This window comes from Mytilus californianus, unplaced genomic scaffold (assembly GCF_021869535.1).
Source record: "Mytilus californianus isolate M0D057914Y unplaced genomic scaffold, xbMytCali1.0.p SCAF_7, whole genome shotgun sequence".
Classification (NCBI taxonomy): domain Eukaryota; kingdom Metazoa; phylum Mollusca; class Bivalvia; order Mytilida; family Mytilidae; genus Mytilus; species Mytilus californianus.
In genome coordinates, this window is record NW_026262723.1 from 55,150,109 (window position 1) to 55,169,335 (window position 19,227).

General features: G+C 32.8%; 1 long non-coding RNA gene across 1 annotated transcript; it reads left to right on the forward strand.

Moving 5' to 3' along the window:
* Window positions 1-156: 156 nt before the first annotated feature.
* LOC127709450 (uncharacterized) lies at window positions 157-10,496 on the forward strand. The gene is made up of 4 exons (XR_007985681.1): window positions 157-414; window positions 7,481-7,600; window positions 7,967-8,323; window positions 10,221-10,496. It is a non-coding gene; the product is annotated as an uncharacterized LOC127709450 (long non-coding RNA).
* The last annotated feature ends 8,731 nt before the right edge of the window (window positions 10,497-19,227 follow it).

Sequence of the window (19,227 nt, forward strand, 5' to 3'; positions counted from 1 at the left end):
TGTTTTCGTAAATGGGTGGTGCTGTTAGTTACTTTTAGGGTCTAATATGTATGGTAATTGCAGTTATATAACTTTTTTCTATACAGTAATGACCGTCATTTATAGTCTAATTGTTTATGCTAATCACTTTAATCTTATTGTAAATGGTAGGATTGGTTACGACGATACAGTATCCAGACGAAAATACAGTAAATATCTCATGTTGGAACACTTCTCTAATACAAATACAGAACATAAGTGTACAAGTAGAGGAAACGACCTGTGGTCCAAATCCATGTGTTTTGAATTATAATGATACACAGACTGTAGAAGATAGTTGTGACGGTCGTAATTCCTGTCTGATGGATTACAATTTTACATCAGCCTGTTTACGGGAGTTTAAATACATAAGTCTGTCGTACACTTGTAAACACGGTACTTAGTATTTTCAAACCTTTTTATATTCATTATTTCTGTATATACCTCTTTAAATAGGTAACTCAAGATGACGAAAATATATAGCATACACTCATATTAACCGCTTCAACATGATATATACTCATAAGAAACGAGATACATTTTGTAATCCAGATACTTTTTAAATACTAAAGATACATTTAACTGTATCCATAAAAGAGGTTACAAGTCGAGATTTTCATATTAATTTGGTTATCTATAGTTTTTTGTTCATTTGTTCAGCTATTATATATATATAAAATCTACTTTCAATAACCATTTTCAAAGTATATTCTGTCATTTGCCAGGGACAAGGATTTTAACAACCGTAGGAACCGTACGACATCTTCAATGAGCAACACCAATATGGTTTACTTAGCTAAACAACCCCAGCATTGTTCAAGTGAAGGGTGATGCAGATGGTTGATGCACTGGATTGTTATTGTGTTTCGACTTATACGACATATTGTCTAGATACACTAAGGAAAATTTTTATGATATAACCCCAACATATTTTGTGAATGTAACGAATTAGGCGATCTTGATCATGTGTTGTTTGTTGTGGTTTTGGTTTCGTATGTACGTCTATCTTTTCCGTAGTAGTAAAGTGTTTGCGCACATTGTTTGTGTTGTCTGTTGTACTGGCCTATAACTTTTGGCATTGCTGTTATCATTTTAATGATATATGAAGTTTTAAACTTTATAAAAAAAAATAAGGAGATGTAGTATCATTACCAATGAGTAAATGCGAATATAGCTACGCACTAGAGACAAAATGACATGTGTGTGAAAATCTTTTTTGATATATCACCGTACAGTCATCAACAATGAACAAAATCAGTACCATTCAATTTGTTAGCTATAAAAGGCCCGACATAACAAAATGTAAACAATTCTAACGAGTAAACGAACGACATGACTAATGTAGCAACTGAAAACTGTATAAATAAAGGCAACAGTAGTTTATCGCTGTTCAAAAGTCATAAATCGATTGAGAGAAAACAAATCCGGGTTACAAACTAAAACCGAGGGAAACACATCATATATATAAGAGGAAAACAACGGAACAACAGAAACACTGAAGTGCAACAAAAACAAACGCCAACATACATAGAAACGAACTATTTGATAACAACTACCATATTCGTGACTTGGTACAGGACATTTTAAGAAAAAATGGTGGGTTAAACCTGGTTTTATGGCTAGCCAAACCTCCCGCTTACATGGCAATGTTAAAAATAACCACTTTCATTTTTTGAGAAAAAGGTCTTTGCAAAAATTAGATATGAGCCAAATTTAGTTTACCGACATATACAATCTGTATCAGACATCTTGTTACATCATACAATTTTTTGTGTGGCAAAACCTTGGCTTGTATCTTAATACTTCAAGACGGCAATATTTTTCTTTATTTTATTTTAAAGTCAAGAAGTTATTATCCCTAAAGCAAATATATAAAACATAAATCAGATATATAAATATTAATATATGACAAACTATTATGAATTCTGAATTCAAGGGGCTAAAAAGTAGCCATAAATGAATGACACCTGATCCTTACCATATTAGTTCATCGTTGAAAATTTATTATATTTTCTTTTTGCAATTAGATACATGTATGGTCTTTAATTTGTTTGTAACATTCTGTGTTTAAAAACCTAAATGCGTCAATATCACGATAAATATAATAATCAATATTGATGTTACAACAATATCCTGATCAATTTAAGGGGTAAACAACCTAGCAACACCAAAAAAAACACAAAAGTGGCCAACATGCAGTCTTCGGCAATTTAAAATGTAACTGTTCCTATACGTTTAACGAATGCTGACATACTAAAAAGTAAAATAACAAAAATACCGAACTCCGAAGAAAATTCAAAACGGAAAGTCCGTAATCAAATGGCAAAATCAAAAGCTCAAACACATCAAAAGAAAGGATAATAACTGTCATATTCCTGACTTGGTACAGGCATTTTCTAATGAAGAAAATGGTGGATTAAACTAAATTGGTTTCGGGTTATTGCATATATCTATCTTACGGAGGCAAATATTATGGGTTAATCGTTATATATTTATAATAGATCTATACGGATATTTCCATATTTTCAAAGGAATAATCGAGACATCCCCGTATGAGACTCATTCTATGAATTTTACTGCAATAATCAACTCTACAGGTGTCAATCAGTTTTTGTTTGTTGTTATGTGTACCTTGCATTAGATGGAGATAAGTTTATCGTATTTTAAGCTTAAATTACTTAAAAACTTGGTTCTGCTGTCGATAATAAACTAACTATACAAAGTTCGTTACTGCATGTATTAAACCCAATTTGCGGCAGTAAAACAACGTTTAACGTAGGTCCAACTTTAAATACAATACAGTTATCTCTTATTAATATGCATTGCTGCTGGTAGTTACTATACTATACTAAATGTACAAAAAATATATTAATCAGCTAATATAGAAATCATTCACATGATTAAAGTTCAAAATGTTTTAAATTAACATATGTATTGCCGAGTTGAAATACAGAAACCTCATGGAAAATGCAGAAAAGCATGATACAAGATAATTTAAGTGCAAATTTTCAGTACCATTTTTATACTTTTTAAGTCGTGTTTCAAGCAGTGATTACACGAATCGATATTTCAAAACATTTGTAAATATAACCTTTTTTTTTTACAAAATGAAGGTTGCAAGTCTTTTTACAGTAGTGATACGTTTTCCCATATCATTCGATGCCTAAAAGGAACATAAAGATAAAAAAAGCGGATATTTAAAAGAATATGCTTCTTAGGTCGTGTTCACATTAGTTAAACTCGGTGTGATGTACATGTGCTCAACCATCAAACTACCTCTATTACGTTTCCATTGACAAAAATCAATGTTTACATGTAATTTAAATCAGATTTTCGACAACAGGCAGTCGAAACTCAATGTAGGCTTTGTGTGGGTTATGTGTACATAAAACAACATATTACGGACGTGGATTTTATTGTGAAGATTTAAGAAAGTAACACATATTGAATAAAAATGATTATAATAATATTATGAATTAAGTTATTTACCTATTTATATGACAAAAACTAAAACATAATAAGTTAAAAACATGATTATTTTTTATAGCCTTAGTGGACCTTTTGATTTTTAGTGGGAGGGGGATTTTTTGCTGATGGAATATTCATTTTACACTTGTTGATAGTACGGCTTATCTATTTAGTGCGATTTTTTTCTCACTTTTTGAACACAACTATTTCTTGCATTATGTAGGACGAAATATTCATTTTCATCATGTCTTGGACAATGTTGTTTTTTTACAGTTAGTACCAGTCCAGAATATTCATTTCCTAAATCACCCAAGGGTGACTGGGGAATAGCAATATGGCCACTAAGGTCTTCTTCCGATCGGCAGAAAAACCTTTGCCAAAGTAGGGACTCCGTTTGGCTGTGGTGGATGTACAAGTACGCAGCCAGGTTCGTTCAGCATTGAGACGTTAAATCCCATGACTCGTGAAGAGAGTATGCCACGCTCTCTGCACGATAAGAACACTTGCAACAACTCTTTGTGGGTTCAGTATATGGCCTCTTGCCTGGCAAAATTATTGTTCCTATCCAATGTACTCCCGTTTTCCAATTGCTGTCCAAATTTCCCAGATTTTCATCCCGGACGGTCTATATTAGAGGAGATACCTTTTGTATTTATTGTGAATTTATTCTCGTCCTGAACATGCATGTAATATTCGCCACTGGACGTAAAGCAACCAACAGTCAACCAATCAATCATACCAAATTTCCTATTTTTTGCCTATTGTTATGCTGCTTTGGTCTGTGTAATCGTGACATCTTTAGAACTCTCAAAGTTCTTCAAACCAATAGAACGATTTTTTAAGATACCGACCGGTTATCTTCGTGGGTCAAATCATTTTTTTTTATTATTACTTTAACAAATACAAACATTTTTTTTTTCTTTCAAATTGATGAATTGGTCTTCGGCTATTTGTTACAAAAGTTTACAGAGAAATTTTCAATTCTATGTAATGTAAATGTTAATTACGCATTTATGTGGTTTACTGGTGTGAATAAGGTAATTAAAACCGATGTACAGATGAGAACAAAATTGATGTGAACCCAATGTTCCTTACATGAAACTAAATTTAAACATGTTTACACAAACAAATCCATTGAAGATGAATGTTTGGTGCCTTAAAAAATTGTTCTACTCGACTGGAGAAAGGAGTAGGTCCGGTAAGGGCCGATTTTGGCCTCAAAATTCAGGTTCATCTGATGAAAGATTTTGGACACTTTTTAAACACTTAAGTGTCTACTTCAGTCGATTCAATTAGTTTATGTGAAAGATTTGAACTGATTTAGTCATTAAAGACGCTCAAATTCAAGCTTAAATATGAAAAATCTATCAAATATGCCATAATATGTCACTTTTCAGATGGTTTTTGTCAAAAATGAAAGTGGCCGCATCCGTGTTCATTCTCAACCTTTATATATGTTATGTATTATCATCAAATACAGCTTACATTTAAATATTAAGAATGAACACAAATGCGGCCACTTCCATTTCAGACGGAAACCGTCTAAAAATTAACCAAAATTCGAAAATTTCGAAGATTTCAGTAATCTAGCATGACTTAATGATGCTAGTACCCGATACATGTGCATTGTATTGTCAAAAACAGCACATATTTATGTAACAGAAGTATTCTTCTTTCCAATAAATAGCTAAAAATTTACATTTTAACAATTTTGTAAAACTTCTATATTTTGGGGCCAAAAAGAGGTCTTACTGGGCCTACTCCTTTGTGAGTTCTAAAGATGTCACGATTACGCAGGCCAAAGCAATGAACAAAAGACGAAAAAAAACTTTGGAAATGAATATTCTGGACTGGTACTAATTGTAAAAAAAAAATTATATTGCCCAAGACAGGATAAAAATGAATATTTTGTCCTAGTCCTACAAAATGTAATAGTTGTGTACGAAAAGTGAAAATAATTTTCGCGTGCAAAAAATAAAAATAAAAATAACCCGTTCTATCAAGAGGTGTAAAATGAATATTCCATTCACTAAATTCCCCACTCCTTCTGAAAATCAAATGGTCGTCACCTAAGGCGATTTAGATTTAATAGATATAAGAAGATGTGGTATGAGTGTCAATGAGACAACTCTCCATCCAAGTCACAATTTGTAAAAGTAACATGTTTGTAACTGAGCTTTTTGTTTTTATTTTTTGTGTGTGATATGAATAGGTAAATAACTAATTTCTTAATATTATTATAATTATCATGTTTTTTTGAATATATGTGTAACCTCCTTAAATATTCATAATACAATTCACGTTCTTTATGTACACTTTATCCACACAAGGCATACATTGACTATCAACTGTAGGTAGTCACAACCTGATTTAAACAACATGTAAACATTGACTTTTATCAATGGGAACGTAGTTGAGTTTAGTTTAAGTAATAGTTGTACACCGAGGGATAGGTGTGTCTGGATAAGAAACCCCGTCGGCCGGAGGCCGGAGGTTTTTTTTATCCAGACACGCCGTATCCCGAGGTGTATAACTAACTTACACCCCATTCTAAACCCTATATTTGTTAACATTGATTATCAATTTAAAAAAAAAACAAAAAAACGATAGCATATTTATTGACAATATCAAACCATGATTTATAAAAATATTTTTTTTTATTACATGAAACCCCACTAGTAACCTTCCTTTGGCTATCTTCGTTCAAACTTTGACAAGTGAGTATATTTTACAAATGTCAAGTTGTTTTGCATATTCCCGTTAAATCCTGTGCTAATATGGATCAGCAGGTCAAGGTTGACTGTTTCGTGTATTCTTATTACAAACAAAAATAACATCATACTCCTGGTATACAGTTGTCAATATGGACGGGTATAAGACGGACGACATTTTGTGGCAAGCGTTGGATTTGGTATAAGAGACTAAAGACAAAGACAATATTATAACCCAAAGTACTTACCTATATCAGTTTAATAAAGGTAATCATAACTGTACTGTATATCTTACGATTTTATCAAAAACGAAAGCCCCCCTCCCCCTCTTCTCGAGAATACACAAACATTCCGGGGGTTAGAATCCCCATTTTTTTTTTAAAGATCAATGCTTTAGAATAGAGACATATGCTTGAGATAAAAAAAAATACCTTCAAGCAAAAGAGTATTTAAAGGATTATTTTTGTATTCCATATAGATGCTTATTGGAATTCCTAAAATGTTTTTTTTTAATATCATGAAACAATTTGTAGTGAACACTATTAGTAATTTCTTATGTTCATGCTATTTAAAAAATAATCAATTTCTATTATTACGAATAACAATGGACTTTGTTTGCGGGGTGTAGAAGCAGGGGTTTCCCGAAAACCCGCTCGTCACACCCTGTGGTCAAAATCCATTGTTATTCGTAACAATAGATCTATTCAATTTACACATGTTTCAGAAATAGAAACTATGAAGTATAACAATAGAACTGGGGTGTAAGTTTATGTATACCCATACCACATCGAGTTTAACTCAATGTAATTACGGTCTTATTCACCTCCTGAATATACCGACATCTTGTGTTTAGTGACAACACAATTTCTCGAAAGGAAATGCATTGCTTAAATTGCCTCGTTATAATGAGTATCTGTATTTGAGACATCCTGATCAATGTGAACATAATTTTCATTTTCTAAATAAATATAAAATATCTCTACATATATACCTATAAATTTCTCCAGACACCAATGGCGACAATGATGTTCAATGAATTTTTTTTTAAAATCTCAATATTTTAAAGTAGTATAGTGTATCCCAACACAAATGTTTGCACAGTCTTTGATTTTGCAAAAATCATAATAACAATATAGAAGACGATTATCGTGTATTTGGACAATGTTTCATATATTCTTCTTATAATACTATCTTCAGTAAAGATACGTCTTCGGCTTTTTAATAAATAGAACTCGTAATTTACATGATGTATCACTAATTATAACAAAATCAATTCATTTCAGAGAACGGTACAAGCGTAAGTACTTTTGAGGCAGATTTTGGAGATTGGATGGTAGATTCATCAAATGGTACTAAATGGAAACGTAACGCTCTTGTGAAAGATCACACCCTAGTACACTTAAGTAGGACAATATTTTATCTTTATTAGTATACCTTATTCAAATCTCCACAGACAAAGGAGGCCTATGGTGTGTTTAATATACGCATGTGTACTGTCGTCGATTTGTATTCTATCTAGTGGTAACAAGAACGCCGTTTAATTTTATTTGTTTTTCCCATAATCAAATATCGACTTTTCTTGCTTTACACTAAAATAGTTCGCTTGGCAGTACATTTTCATTTTTGAATATTCATTAAAAAAAAAAAACTCATGATAAATACCGGGTCTCCTCAAAAAATAATTGATGAGATAAAAAAAAAACATGAAATTCTTGAAATGTAACAGGATTATCGATTCATGTATGTATATATTTTTTTTTATATTTTAGATAAGAATGGTTATAGCATTTATGCGTTTTCCTATTCTGGTATAGCTGGTACAATACGTATTGATACAGATAAAGAATTCGTGGAACCAATATGTTTGTCACTTTGGTATCAATTGTATGCCAATTCTTTTGATTGCCTTTTTAGTATATACAAGATTACTGACGGAAATCAGACTTTACTATTTACTGTGGATGGCAATTCTACATCTTTAAGTCAATGGATCAATATATCGGTAGATGTATATGGACAAGATCCGTTTAAGATAGTATTGGAAGCAGACTTTAAACAACGTTATGCAATAGCAGCACGTGCTGTTTTAATAGATGATACATCGATAGCGTATAGGCCATGTGAAGGTAAGTGTGAAGTAGAATAACATCGATTCAGACACGAAGTAATAAGCTTCAAATACCCATAACTTCAATGTAATTTCGACATAAAAAACAATTGATTTAGGCATTCTACAAATCTTTACAATAATATTGTGACAAGTACAATGATCAAATTTGTATGCAACTGTATCTTCAGTTGCATGTAAACAATGTAAATAACAATATGAATAACAATGGAAATAACAATATTAATTACAATGGAAATATCTATTATATTACAAATTTTCAATGCAAGAATGATGACATATAATAACCTTTATTTATTTTTTCTGGGTTTAGATACATATGTCGAAATACCAAATTATATTTTAATAATCCAGATTGTGACAAAAAAAGTCCATGATCCAACAATAGTCCTCTATGTTATGTTAAGTAATTTTATGGTAAATAAAGGCAACAGTAGGATACCGCTGTTCGAAACTCATAAATCGATAGAGACAAAAACAAAACCGGGTTACAAACTAAAACTGAGGGAACGCATCAAATATAAGAGGAGAACAACGACACAACAAAAATACAACATTAAAATGTAACACACACAGAAACGAACTATAATAGTGAAGCTACATTTTTATAAAAGTTTGACGGATGTCACCATTATTCGGATGGCCGTAAGGAGATTTATGTGGCACAGATTACTATGTATGTTCCACCTGTCGAAGTCCTAGTCCAGCATCGTTCATATTATAGTGGGGCACTGAATGCTATCCATCAATTGATGCATCTAGATCAAGCAGGAACTGTTTACCCTTCACCAGTACACGTGTGCTCCACAAATGTGTGTATTATATACGTCCGGTACCTTTGATGAGTTTTTTTAGTTAGATATGTGTCGATTGTGCTTTAGTTGACTGTGCTGATTGTGGCTAATATTTATTTTTTTACTATGTTGATTATTTTGTCTATCTTGTCTTCGTGTTGAAAACTATACATATTTTCTTTTTAAATCTCCACGTTTGGTCATACTTCAGGCTTAGATAGTTGAATTGCATGTATATCTTATTAGCTTGATGGTATCTAAGGTGTTCAAAAAGAGTTATTTACGAAACTCTATGGTATGACGACTTTTCACTCAGTCTGACTTTAACGCTCCAGATGATTTATTGAGCAACATGCCGGTGGAGGTGGAACTGCTGACCCATGCAGAGCACATGAGTGTATCCATGTTTTTTAGTTGGACTTGTGTTGCTATACTCTTTAGTTTTCTTTGTATTATTTTGTCTGTAAAAGCAGCATGTTTTCTGCTTCATAGTTTGTCTAATAGAGAGACCAAGGATACCAAAGGGACATTCAAACTCATAAGTCGAAAATAAACTGACAACGCTATGGTAAAAAACGAAAAAGACAAACAGACAAACAACAGTACACAAAACACAACATAGAAAACCAAAGACTGAGCAACACGAACCCCACCAAAAACTGGGGATGATCTCGGGTGCTCTAATCTTATGTCAACAAAACGGTAGAAAATTTCTTTACAATTGGCTACTACAGAAATGCAACAAAATTGTAAACCAGTCTTCGCAAATATCAACCTGCAAACACTACACAAACGGGGGGACTGCCTTGAAAGCTTAGAAAACTATATGTGTCTAAAATATTAATAGGGCTCGTCTTCATCTTTTAGGGATTTCCTATGGGTGTTTTGCATTGAGATTTTGTAACACTGTTGTTTCATTATTCTTCTAGTTGCTTCAAATCTACATAAATAACTATCTGGTTAACAATTACTGTCCAATCTTAAGCCCTGTGTAATGTAGAAATGTGTTTTGAGCAATACAATGCAAACGAGTGTTTTAAGTCAAAAATCATGTTTTACTTGCACAAAATCTTCATCTCTATACTTTTTCTATCAATGAAGGTCAACAAGTGCATTCAACCTGCCTCGATTTGAACGAACCAATTGAAATAGACTGTGAAAAACAATTCCTTGTCGGTGACATTAGAGCTGTACTCGAACCCGAAAATCCGACCAATCATCTGAAAAAGTGTCCCGCAGAATCTATTGGAAATGAGATAAATAGCTTTTGTAGAAACTTGACGGAGACGGACAAATGTCAATTCAGCGTATTGAATTTTATGAACGGAAATGAAGAATGTTACGTCTCCAACAAGAACATTTCTGTTTTGTTTCAATGTAGTAGTAAGTTTTTTTTTTATTTAGGTTTACAAAGTATATAGATACGTTAATGTATACACGTCTAAATGTTTGTATTTGAATGCATCGGTTGTGTAAAGGGATGGTATTTTATTCCATAAATGTTTAATCCCATGTGGCATTTTCAATGTAATGAATATAAGTTTGAGTAGCTTTGCGATATAACCCCTTCATTATACATGTATACTATATTTTTACCATTTTATCATCTATTTTAATTAACACAAATACCGAATAGTTCATCTGTCATTCGATCTGTCAGTGATCCTTTTCAGATTATAACTTAATAATCGTAAGCTTGCGTTTCATTTTAATTAATCTATTAATTATTGTTTTATATAATGAAAAGACGTTCCATATTGACCTAGGGTCACCTTTTAGAAAATCACGGTCATATATACCATGAATAGATCAGTGCAGATGAACACTCTTGTTGAAATTAATACAACTGTCTTCGAAAAATGGACCCATCGAAAACGTTATCTAATGACAAAGGTCAAAGTTGCTAAACAAATAAATGAGTGCAGAAAAATAATGACTTGTGATAAAACCTTATTTTAGATTGAAATCAAATTTGTATTGTATTGTATTTTTAATCAAAGAAATATTTGGGATAGGATTTGAACATGAATACTTGTCCAAATTTAATGAAAGAAACCTTCATATTCGGAGGTAATAACCATGATAACGTTTAAGATCTGGGTTACATACACTATAATTCGATCAGTAAAGGAATGATAATCCATGAACCACATTTTGTATTTGAACCAACTTGATATATTCAATGTATGCAACATGATAATCCATAAAAATGAGATATATGTGAAATTAACCCTGCCAGATGTACATCTACACCTTATATACGTTCCATTCATCAAATATAATTGCACTATAGCCTATTTTAACTGAGCTTGTTTTCCTATATATACGTCAACCCGTATTTTGCAATACACAACAGTCTGTCTACTAAAAGATAATAAACATTGTTCTGCATTTTAGACAATTTCCAGACAACCACCCATGTGAAAATTTCAACAGAACCCAGCACCATGTTTGAAGGTAGTTACAAACACACCTTATAATAACATAAGCAACACGACGGGTGCCACATGTAAAGCAGGATCTGCTTACCCTTCCGGAGCACCTGAGATCACCCCCAGTTTTTGGTGGGGTTCGTGTTGCTTAGTCTTTGGTTTTCTATGTTGTGTCATCTGTACTATTATTTGTCTGTTTGTCTTTTTATTTTTGGCCATGGCGTTGTCAGTTTGTTTTCGATCTATGAGTTTGACTGTCCCTCTGGTATCTTTCGTCCCTCTTTTATACATTCCATTCATCCAATATAATTGCCCTATTGCTTATAGTATCTGAGCTTGTTTTCTCATGTACATTGCACATCACCCATATGTTGCGTTACGAATTGACCAAAAGTTAGTCCACTTCAAGATAATTAACAATTTCTTTTCTGCATTTTAGACAATTTCCAGACAACGCCACATGTGGAAACATCAGCAGAATCCAGCACCCACTTCGAAGGTAATTATACATTTTTATAAAGTAACAAAGAAAATATAAAATTAAAATTAAGAAGAAAAACAGATACAAAGTCTACTCTAAAATCTCCATACCGGACCATCACAAGTCTATCATTATATAGAGTTGAACCAGTCAATAGGTACGTTTAATTTATATATTTGAAATACCTAATCATTCTTACTCCAGTGACCATCAATTAAATATAAAAAGAATAATTGTAATAAAAATTTACAAATTCCATCAAATGACATAAATTTCAATTTTCGTGATATATTTTCAAAGACTATTGTCACATTGAACATAGTTCAACATATTATTTTATGTTTACTAGTAGTACGTGTAACCAATTACAATGTACATGTATAAGACACCGCATTCAGGAATTTAGGATGTCCTTTTCTCTCTATTTGTAGAATTTGTAAGCCATGTTCGATGTGCAACATAAATATTAGGGACACAAACTACATGTCACTGAATATACATTTTAAAAACTCCTAGCAGTTCTAGTGAAATATTTTGGAGATATCTTCAAGTTTATATGTTATATGCATTTTAGTTTCAGAATTAAATAACCCTGACAACGCTTATACTGAAACAAACTGCATTACTTTGTGTAACTTCATTTAGCTATTTAAGAATTGTGTTTTATGTTTTGGTTTCTTAAGGATGTTCGCTACTCTGTTTCAAAATAACAAGCTTTTTAAAAGACTATTATAAATTGATAGTATATAAATAAAGGGACTAATAAAGCAGAAAAAAATGAAGGGTCTGTGTGCTTGTTTTCGAGATATAAGCCATTGAAAATTCGGCGGGAAATGATTCTCTCTAGATTTTTCATGCATTTAACATTGGCACCTTTTGTTTCTTTCAAAAACAATGAAAAAATAACAAGGATTTTATAAGATTTTCAAATATGTCTTTTTAAACTATATGTAATACAATTATGAAAAGAAAAGTAGGGGTTAGCGGGCAAAATTTTGAATGGCACTACATGGATAAAACCAGAGGTTTCCGAATATCTGGCATGAAATCAAAAACAAGAGGAGCGAACATCCTTAAATATGTTTGCGCCTAGCATTAGTTTAGATACATGTCGAAAAGGGAATAACATGCGTGAACTTATCGTTATTGTGTGTACCTAGAACAAACAGTGTTCACTCCATGTTGACACAGAAGCAGTTCCTTGTAAATTCTCATCCGTTTGGACAAGTTTTGTTTATAGTGCTTTGCACATATTCTCTAATTTAACTTTATGTCTGAATACCTCGCTCTTAATCCAACAAAAGTCAAACATGGCCTCCAATCTAAGCAGGGGCGTAGCTACCTTCTTAATGAAGTGGAATCAAAAACTAAAGAGCGAGGGGTCTGGGGCGAATCTTGTGAGCGTGCAACCGTACCCTAACCTGGAAGAGTGGTGTAGCAGCATAATATAAGGACAAACTGTCATTTGAAAGTTGAAAATGGATTGACTCATCAAATTGACACGAAGCACAAAATACGAAATAGAGACAAGAGACACAAAGTACCCATCTGAGACACAGTTTTATTTGTTTAACTTAGTAGTTGAAGTTGGCTTTTTATTTATTCTGAATTGATTTTGTACGTAGGAAATTGATGTTCAACTATCCGTCTGAAAAGAAGATGATTTTATATTTATCTCAATCTTTTTCTGTAGGTTATTTTACCCTGAAAGCTATCAGTGATTATGTAATCGGAATTCCAGATGCATTATCCCTAATAGCAAGATTACTAAACGGAGGGGGAAGGGGGAAGGGGCGATCCCCGTAAGCTCAGCGTTTCAAAACAATCATATCCGTAATCAAACTTGTAAATTTTGTTTGTGGTTTTCTTGTCAACTATTTGTTTAACTTCGAGTCGAATGAAGACTTAACATTGTCGTTTGAGTGTGTATGAAATTTGCATGAGGCAAACTTAAGTAAGAGTACGGAAATGAAAAGTTGAACGGACGGAAGGACGGAAGGACAGTCAAGGGTAACACCTATTGTCCCATTCGCCTAGCGGCGGGGGCATTCAAATGTGTCTCTTCAAAATCACTCAGTATATGTTTATACAAAAGTTTCATGTCTAACAGACATACGGATAGACGAATAAAAATGTCCAGACGGTAAAATTCACATGTCCATGAAGGTACATTTTGATTCTGCAAAAATCACCGTCTTCATACAAAATACTTCAACATGTTTTTGTTATATTTTTTGCTTTTGCTTTTGTTTTTGTTTTTGTTTTGTTTATCTGTTTGTTTGGTTTTTTTTGGGGGGAGGGGGGATTTTTTTATATAAAGTTTTGAATATCAAGGGGGTTGTGAAGGAGATGACTTTATTTTCATCGTATGAGGCATAACTCTTTAGCCTGTCAACCAATGCAATGACAGGTAAAAAATTCATGAAGCTTGTTATTGAATATTACATTTCTGCCAAAAATAGTTCCTGAGAAAAATGCCACGAAAACTTCCTCGTATGACCATATGTACGAAAATAAAAGGAGTTCAGAAAGTAGGAAACTGAGGAGTATTTTGCTGTGATGAATAGTTGCTGATAAAAATGTTGTTACAGACGGACGCACAGACAGAGATACACAGTAACCAGTATATCCAGTACTCCGTTGGGCAAGGAACGGGAGGATAAAAAAAAATGTCATTCCCAATAAGTGCATTATGTGGGAACCAACGCAGTCGTTTTTTACAGGTGGTGGCCACAGATTGCATGACTAATCTATTAAAGTAGAAAATACGTTCTGTATATATTGCTCAATTTCTTTATAATTGCCTGCACCAACTCATTGACATAGAAATTTTAAAGGGTGAGTGTTTGGATGTTTTTCTTTCACAATAAGGCTGCATTTTTTTTCATTTTAACTGCCAGAATTATAAAGATTTTCCAAGTAATAATGGGGTGCGGCCCACCCTTTCTTTGCATCGACCTTAACTTAGAAGTCGCGATTTTACAAACACACCGATGGTGAGTCGTTGTTAGTGATCAACGAAAGGGACGCTATGTTTTTTTTTAAACTGATCCTAAAGTTTGAGTAAAAAATGTTTTGGCTTCGATGGGTTTTAAAAAATAAATAATCGGATGTTTTTTTTTTCACCAAATAAACAATGTTAAATTATGAAATAGTTTGTCGTGCCGCATACACAAATTTGGCCCGAGAAAAAAAAACATATGGCCCCTTCAAGTTACATTGTCGGTCCCCAAGTTCGTTTCCCTCTGGGTGCTTTACCCTATGTTCGGTGGTTTTTTTTCATAGACTTAGATCTAACCGTCTTTTTAGCAACATTTATATTTTAACTTTGTTCGTTTCTCTCTCTCTCTATCTGTTTTTTTTGTATGTGAAAACGACGTGGATGCACGTGCTGTCGTGCCTCTGGGTAGCTACGCCCCTGCTAAGTATGACTACACATACACGAAGTGTCTTAAAAAGTAAATTAAAGTAAATTTTAAGCTCTCGAAATTTTATTTGGATTTGCTTAAGTTAAGAAATGGTTGTTATTGTATTTATCATATTTTGTTATGTATGCGAATCATGATTGTTTCCAAAACGTTTTAATGAGAATAAAGCATATATAACTGTATATTTCTTTCAAGAGTCCACTGTCAACTGTGGTTTAGTTAACTTTAAACTTTTTAAGATGTTTCCGCCCATAGCCGATTTCACCATCATGAAATATGTGTATCATATATAAATGATGACGGATTTGTTCGGTTTCTCAGTCACTAACCCATCACCTTTTGTTCTTGAATACCACCATGGTAACTTGTTCATGGCGTTTTTTGATGATATTATCAATTTTACGAGAGCAACTTAAAGAACAAGAACTGATTATTTACCCTCTGGATCATGTGATTTCACCACTCATGTTTCGTTGGATTCATGTCGCTTAATCTTGAGTGTTCAGGGAAGAAAAACCAAAATTAACCCCGTTGCATTTTCAAATGCCTGTCTCGATTCAGGAAAATGCAACGGGGTTAATCTTGGTTTTTGTTTTTGAATGTCAACCTTCCCCCATTTTAATCTTGATCAGTATGTACAAACTTAAATGAGAACATACATTACAAATATGTAAATAAAACGGATCTAACTCTGAAAATACGATTATATGATAACCGAAAAAAAAGGAAATAATAACACATTATACCGTATGAAAGAATGCTCGCAGTTACTGCAATAAACTTAATGTACTTAACCTCTGATAAGAAAGTAATCATGCGTCCTATGCTTAGTCTAAAATTTTAACATACTATCGTGTCAACATCTGGGTCCCCTCTACAAAACAATCTCGACTACGACGGATGATAACCATATATTTACCTACTAAAATATAGTACAATTCTTGTTTGAATTGTTTTACATGTTGTCATTTTGACCTTTTATAGCTTGCAATGCGGTATGGGTTTTGCTCATTTTTGAAGGCCGTACAGTATATGTCAAAACACATTTTATTGTTCAAAAGGACAAATTAAATTAATCCGACAAAAGTTTTTCAACTTAGTTACGTCTTCCCCAAACCTTTAGTTGCTAACATGTTCACTTAGTACGTCTTTTTGTCTCTGTGAGATAGTTGTCTAAGATAAAAACCAAGGATCCAACTCCATAAGGCATAGTTGACCTAGATGAATTTTGGTATTATGTTTAAGTAACTTTGATCCAATAACAATTCACCTGTTATGGTATCATTGGCTTTCAAATATTGGTATTCAGCGATCCCGATGAAGGTAAATCAAGAAAAGCGCAATGGTCTCGTACAGTGTTATTTTTGTTGTTTGTCGCAATGACAATTGGCAATTATACCACATCTCCTTATTTAATTAACAAACAAGTTCTCTTTACATGCTGTAGTTTTTTTTTTTTTTTTTTTTTTTTTTACTAGTTAAAACTCTATATGGCTTTTGTTTTAGATATGTAATATTTCCGATTGTGTTGTTGAATATACTCTTTAACAATTATAGCATAATCAAAATGTATTAAATATGAAGTTATTTACACTTTATTTAACTATTTAGATGCCTGAATATACAATTGAACCGTTACCGTAGTACAATAACGAAAATTTACGGTAAAATGCACATTCACAAAAAATGATTCACTCGAGCATGGCGCAACTAAATAATTATTATTTCCGTATCAAATACTGTACTACACTTTTCACTGTATGATGATTTCATGTCTGATAACGAACCATAACTGATATCAGTGGTATATTTCAAATTCTCGTGTATCTAAAAAATAAACCATTACGACGAGGAAGTTATAACTTTTTATGTAAAAATCTTTAAAAATGTAGTACATGTATCTAGTATGTCGTTAAAAAAATCGCGCGTTTTTTGAAATATCGTGACATAAAACATTTAATGTTCTTTTAAAATAGGTTTAAATAAAGTTTGAAAGTTATTTTGAAATTATAAATCTCAGTGTTTTTTGTTCTAATTCTGTGAACCAAAGAAATGTTAATTCTTTATCCATTTGTTACATACATGTATATAGAGATATATAACTGTGAAACAACAACAAAAAATGTAGTTAGTGAAATGCATTTTACAGTTAGTTCTTATGTTGTGCTGGTACACCACTGTCCCAGGTTAGGGCAGGGTAGAGCGCTTACAAACATAAATCACCACGCCACATTATTTATGAGCCTGTTACAAGTCAGGAGCCTGTAGTACAGTGGTTGTCGTTGGTTCATGTCTGTCATATGTGTTTTTCTTATATTGATTTGTTATAAATTAGGCCGTTAGTTTACTCGTTGAATTGTTTCCCATTTTTCAAGTCGTGGTCTTTTATAGCCGACTATACGGTATGGGTTTTTCTCATGGTTGAAGGCCGTACGGATATCTATATTTGCTTACACTTTCTTCATGTGAACTCTGGTGAATAGTTATCTCATTGGCAATCATACCACATCTCCTTATTAAAAAAAATGTACTGTCGTATTTTGTGAAATTTTGTAAAAATTACTGATATGTTAAATATAATGTATTTTTGTTTTGTATCTTTAGTTAGCTGAATATTGTGATTAGTTCTTCTGTAATTATATATAGGAGAAGACGCATGACTTTCAGTAATAGTTATCCCATGAGGACGCGGTGTGTCAGTGTAAGATCATCCCGACGGCCGGAGGCCAGAGGGTGATCTAACACTGCCACATCAAGTCCGAATGGGATAACTATTTTACATCCCAGCTGTTCTAGATTAGATAACAAAAACCATTTACGCTTCATAAAATCTAGTTTAGAACGCCACACAATCATTATTATATACTTTATATATTACTATATGGTATATACCCTTGATGAACCCCGGACACAATGTTTAAATATGTTAAATTAACATTGATTTGTATCCAGTCGTGCTGGTGTAGGGGTATGACTCGTATGTCTATATACTAAAGATCTTAGTTCGATTCCCAGCATAGACACTGAATTTTTCAACATAAATTTTGATAGTTAGTCTTTTCCGTATAAATATTTCTAAGTTTTAGTATAAATTTGACATTCCCGCCAAAATGTTACAGAACAAAGGAAAGCATGCAGAACAAAGAAACTCAAGCTAGGGTGATGTTAGTAGCCGCTCAGATCACCCCTGGTAGAACAAAGGAGCTGGGATGTAAATATTCATAATTATGACTCTAATAAAAAGTTTTTTTCATGAATACATGTACTTCATTTTATTTTTTAGCAGATATGACAGGAGGAACTTTGAAGTCATCCGTTCAATATAATATCATAGGTGATGAATTGTTTCTTCTTCTTTACAATAACCAATATTTTTATAAGGACGTGCATCATTGCTTTATCATTTAGTGAAATAAATAAGATTTCCGCCTGATATCTCATGGGAAACATTTGAAATATGTCCTACCGTATGACTCACATATAAGTAGGTAACATTTTCAGTTTTCCTACCGATTGTCAGTGGTTCTCTCCGGGCAACCCGACTTCCGCCACCAATAAAATATGGACGCCAAGGAATAGCCAACAGTGCTCACAGTGGCGTTAAACACCAATCAATCAATCAGTCAATCCATATAAGTAGGTTACAATTTATAGGGTGATGGAGATGGAGTATAATTTACCAGAATCCAATGAAAGTTAAAAGGATGTCGCACGAAATCTATATAAAAACAATTATTAACTGTGTAGCTACATGTACCACTTATACA